General features: G+C 40.7%; 1 non-coding gene across 1 annotated transcript; it reads right to left on the reverse strand.

The window, feature by feature from the left end:
* Positions 1-3194: 3194 nt before the first annotated feature.
* Positions 3195-5203, reverse strand: LOC113032437 (uncharacterized). The gene is made up of 3 exons (XR_013912175.1): positions 4855-5203; positions 4579-4718; positions 3195-3460 (listed from the first exon to the last, which is right to left on the reverse strand). It is a non-coding gene; the product is annotated as an uncharacterized LOC113032437 (transcript).
* Positions 5204-5831: the final 628 nt, after the last annotated feature.

Genomic DNA, 5831 nt, shown 5'->3' on the forward strand with positions numbered 1-5831 from the left:
TGTGTTGCCGGGGTTGTGGGCGGGTGGGTGCATGGGGGCCCGGCCCTGGAGCAGGGTGCCGCCGGTGCGTCGAGCCGCCTGGGGGGCTCTTCAACTGGTGGGGGGGATGGTCACATCTTGCAGGAGCTTTTTTCTCTTCAGGAACTCTCTGCAGGAGGGGGAGATACAGGAGAGGTGGAGGAAGATCTCAGCCTGGGCGTTTACCGTCTTATGTAGTCTGGAAGATGTGTGGTTGGTGGGGTGGGTGCAGTTTTCTCTGTGGTGGGGTTGGGTGGACTGTCCAGGGCTCTGTGGAGCCGGGGGGCGCTACTGCACTGGGCCCCCCTTCCCTGGCGGGTCGCGGAGGGTGGGAGTGCCTACTGGGGTCAGCGGGGGAGCTGGCCCCAGGGAGGGGTTACCTGCCCCTCCCTTCCTTCCCTCCCCATCTCCAGCTGCCTCCCTCTTCCCGCTCCTCCACAACCACCCACACATGCAGGGCCTTGGAGTGGGGGTATGTCACCAGGGTGCAGAGGAGGCTACCCCCCCCCCCCCCCCCCTTGTCCCCTTCTGGCTGCCTCTGCCTCAATTTTATCCCACAACTTAGACATTCACATTATTCACACTCTCATTACACATACATATAGGATCTTGGGGGTGGGCACAATCACGGAGTCCAAATCACCATCAGGGTGTACACCTCACCTGTTTCTCTTTCCCTCTTTCTTTCTCCCCTTCTTTCCCCCAGTCAAGTCTGTCCCGTATTCAGTAAGTGAAAATAAAATAAACAATAAAAGGTGAATCAAATGGACCATTACGGCAAGGCTGGGATGGTCAGTTTGGTAAAGTAAATCCGTTGGGCATCTTTCTTTGCCTTTAGACAACAATTCTGATGGCAAAAGAGCCAAACGGGACAGGCCAAAAAAAAAAAACAAAAAAAAACCTTCAATTAACATTATAACACAGGAGTGATTGTCTCTAAAAATGGGCTCCTGCACACTTGCAGACATTTTTCCATCACAACTTATGGATGATGAATGATTTGATTAAAGCTGTGAAAACATTACTGATAAACTTCATGTGATATTACATTAAAGCCAATTTTCTCTTAAAATCAGGGACTTTTGAGCAGTAGTGTGTACTGTATGTTTGTATGTAACTATCTGACCTGGATTTTATCACCAGTTTCAAATAAGAATTTTCTTCAAAGTCTGTCTTTAAATACAAATGAAGTTCAACTTTAGCAAGGCTGATGGTAAACTGGCCCTAACAAGTCCACTTTATTGCGTGCTCATTGACTTTCTCCTATCAGAGCTGTTTAACCCTTGTGCTCCCCTTCGGGGCAGCCCCAGACCCCGGGGGTCCCAGAGTACCCCTGGGTCGCATTTCACAGGCCGCGCATCAGGGTTGGCTCCCGCGCCCCGTACACCCACGTTTCCCTCCCTGAATGCCACTCTCGTTTCAAAGTTTCAGGCAGGCTCTATCACGTTCGTCCATGGGAGGCCGCTGTTAAGCCTTCCCACAGAACATAATCTGTGTAACGATTACATGATTTGGGTTTGTTTTTAGATAACAGCCCCCTGAGACTTAATAAAATTAACTACTTTACAGAACTAAAATCAAGAAGCTCTACTGACAGTGTAGGAAGCTGATTTTGGAGGCCAGGGCAGTGGAGGGAGAAACAGTTGGGCATCCCATTTTGGCTCTGCAGGTTTATAAGTATCCATCCGTGTCTTGGTGTCTCGAAAACTAAAATCTGTCTTAGACCTGATCTTCACTAGAAGAGAAATAATATTAATCAACAGAAAATAGGCTTTTGATGTTGTCACAAATCAATTTGTTTCACTAAATGTTGCTGCCTAAATAGAAAAGTAAGATAAAGCTGCAAATCAAACTCAAGAAAACTACTCACAAGTGTCCAAATGCTTAAATTTTAACTTCAAGTTGCCAGGATCTCTCTCATGTGCAGTTATCATATTTGGAAGCTCCTCATCAAGCTGAAATCAGCGATTTAAAGCAAAAATTCCATTTTTGGAGGGACTGATCAAGGAGCTGCAGGAGATCTCCAAGAACAGGTTCAGCATCATGACTACGCAGGGACATTTTTCAAGAATGTGACTGCATTTGGGAAAGAGAGGAAACACAATTCTAATCCTGAGCAGTGAAAAGTGAACAATACAGTAAAATGATGTTATTACAGTTTTTTTTTTCTCTCCAGTGCCTCAGTGATATGGACTTTCATGTAGATGCAGCAGGTACTCAGTTCAGTAGTGGTTACCATGAGGAACCATAGCAGCTTTAAACATCTGTATCACCCCAAGGACTCACAATGGGTGCAACACTATCTTTAAAATAAATGAAGGTCAAAGAAAGAAGCTGCTGCTTTGTTGCTGCAGAGAAATTTTACACATGGATAAAACGATGTGATGCTGAAATATTCCAGTATTATTTTTTAATGCATTGCTACAAGCATGTTACAATGAGAAATTCTCTGGTTGTGTGAGCATTTATAAATTTTTATTTTGTTTTTTGATCAAATAAAAACTAGTTTCATAAAGAACTGCATTATTGTTTTTCACTTTATTTCAGTTTAAATTTAGTTTATAATTTCATGTAACAATTTGCAAATCAAAATACAGACCTTAAAGTCGCTGTATAGAAAGCTTCACTCAGGCTCAGTAAGACATTATCAGTGTGACGCTCACGTCTAACTGGAAAAATGTTCAAATTATTTCAGTTCAATTTTTTGCGGCAAATCACAACAAAAGTCGCCTCAGACAGGTGACGTTTGTTGTGAGGCTAATTACATCAGACAGTAATACAGAGGAACCCAAACAATCACAAGGATGCCCATGAGCAAGCACTTAACTTGGCAACAGGGGGAAGGAAAAACTCCCTCTTTACATGAAGAAACCTCTGGCAGAACTAGGCTCTGGAAAGGGTAGCCATCTGCCGTGACTGGTTGGGGTGAGGGCAGGGGGATAACATGTGGAAGAGAGCCAGAGATAAGCAATAAGGCAGAGTGGTGTGTAAACACACAGTGAGGGAAAAAGGGTGAGAGAAGGTTAAAGACTCAGTGCATCATGGCAAGCCCCCAGCAGCCGAAGTCTATTGCAGCATGACCGAGGGAGGATTTAGAGAAAGAAGCAAATGTGTTGAAACCTGTGAAGCCTAAACCATGAAATCATTGCAAGAAAATTCAAACTTTTTGAAACTGGTTTGTTTATTCAAATGTTTATTAAACCTTCTGATAAGTAAATAGGAAAACATAACATTTGCTACATCTGGCTTTTGTGTGTAGTTAATTGCTTAAAAATGTATTGTAAAAAGTAAAATCACACTGATGATGTAGAAGTCTCAAAACCTCAGAGCTACAGGGCTAAAGGACGACAGAGAGTCACGGTTTATTTTTCCAGGTTCTCCCAAGTTTCTCTTCCACACGGTCGAGGAAAGCACTGTACGCTTCTCTTCTTTGTTTGTGTCTCTGTGAATGAAGAGAAGAAGCAATAATAAAGATGGAACTTTACACCCTCTAAACTGTTGCAAGAAATAAAATCTTTCATACATTTGATCAACTTTGACACAGCGTTTTTGTGAATGTAACACAAGAAATAAAAATAGTTTAATCAAGAGAAAGATTCAACATGAAATTATAAATTCCCCCAACATGTTAAAAATTAAAAATTACGTATTTTTATCAAATCATTATTTTAATGCATCTATGTGTTTTAATGTTATTGTTAGTCAAGCCACCATTTGTCTAGATCAGGTGTCTCAAACTCACGGCCCAGGGGCCACTTGCAGCCCACCTCACCCCTACTTGCAGCCCGTACATTGATATGAAGAAATATAATATGATTTGGCCCTTGAAGTTACTTTTCTTGTTGAGGAGGATTTGTTTGTTTTTGAGTTCAATGTTAAAATAAGTTCTTTAAAAAGCAAAAAATAATTTAATATGAAGGCAATATGAGCAGAGAGCACAAACATGTTGAGGGATTGGCTGTCTTAGTTCAGTGAGAGAAGTATTTAGAAAGAAAACAAGTTTTACTAGAAGTCAAAAACTACTGTGTACACTTATGTCTGCATTTTTATTTTGTTAAATAAGAACAAAATTAAACCAGATGTGGTCCCATGTGTCTGGCCAGCAAGAGAGGACCAATTTGTTTGTTTGGTAGTTCAATGAAAGGCTTCAGTTAGTTAAAAGTGAGGGAAAAATTGCATTCACGTTTGCAGTTTTGGCTTGTTATACAATATTTGAAATAAAAAGAAACAAAACACTACATTTTAGTAAATATTTGTGGGTGTTTTCTTGTTTGTTTGTGCTGCTTGAACACTAAAGTGACCTTCACATGAGATGACAGTGCCCACAGATCATTTAAGTTTGAGACCCCTGATCGAGTTTAAACTTCTCCTGCAGAGGGCTGTAATCTAAAGAAAAATTGTATTTTCATACTTTGTTGCACTCACATGGCCTTTAAGCCTTCCCACAGAACATAATCTGTGTAACGATTACATGATTTGGGTTTGTTTTTAGATATCAGCCCCCTGAGACTTAATAAAATTAACTACTTTACAGAACTAAAATCAAGAAACTCTACTGACAGTGTAGGAAGCTGATTTTGGAGGCCAGGGCAGTGGAGGGAGAAACAGTTGGGCATCCCATTTTGGTTCTGCAGGTTTATAGGTATCCATCCGTGTCTTGGTGTCTCGTAAACTAAAATCTGTCTCAGACCTGATCTTCACTAGAAGAGAAATAATATTAATCAAGAGAAAAGAGGCTTTTGATGTTGTCACAAATCAATTTGTTTCACTAAATGTTGCTGCCTAAATAGAAAAGCAAGATAACGCTGCAAATCAAGCTCATAGAAAAAAACTCACAAGTGTCCAAATGCTTTAATTTTAACTTCAAGTTGCCAGGATCTCTCTCATGTGCAGTTATCATGTCTGGAAGCTCCTCATCAAGCTGAAATCAGTGATTTAAAGCAAGTCCAGTGATCATGTTAATGTTTTGTCTGCATCTTGTGTTTGTCTTTCAAAAGAAACTGAGGACAATGGCTGTAACAACTTGGTTGGAATCATTTTTATTTGCTGATGTCCAAATAATAATGGAGGTGCTTACCCTGAATTTCAGGAAGATTTCTCATTGCAGACCTAAAATATGAATCCTCTGAGTTTGAATGTAATGTCCTTGTGCCGGTTGTGCAGATGTCCAGAACCCAGTTTTAGCCTAAGAAGAAGGAAACAGAAAGGCTAACTGCAGACACATAAAACAAGCTGCTTGGTAACCAGTGGCCTTAGCCTTCTTAACAAAAAGAACTGGGCTGAGCTCAGCAGGACATTCAACAAAACAGAAAACAGGAACTTGGCAACGCTGCAAACAATGTGGCCTCTGGATTACAGAGACCATGGCACCCTGCAGTCCATTTTATTTGTTTTCTATAATGCAGTAAACCTTCAGTTTTACATTGTCAAATACAGTATTTTAAAGTCAAATTCAACTTTGTCAATTTTGTAAAATGTAGAGGACATAAAGGTGCATGAAAACCAAGAGTACTTGATTGCAGATTATTATTATTTATTATTACTTTAAGCTCACTTCAACTAACCAGGAATTAAAAATCACATTATTTTACAATTTGAAACTGTTACTATATAAAGAGTTTAAAGCACAGATATTCTTATATTTCTCAAAAAGTCCTACCACAAATAATGGTGTGTGATATCTGAGTGACCGCTAGATGGCAGCAGATATTGTCATCCTGCAGCCGAGAAGCAGAGAACAGCTGAAGTTCACAGGTATGACATGCTTTCTCATTCTTCTATTAGGAGCAAACTCTTCATCCCTATCTTTCATT

Source organism: Astatotilapia calliptera, chromosome 11, assembly GCF_964374335.1.
Source record: "Astatotilapia calliptera chromosome 11, fAstCal68.1, whole genome shotgun sequence".
In the NCBI taxonomy this organism is placed as follows: Eukaryota; Metazoa; Chordata; class Actinopteri; order Cichliformes; family Cichlidae; genus Astatotilapia; species Astatotilapia calliptera.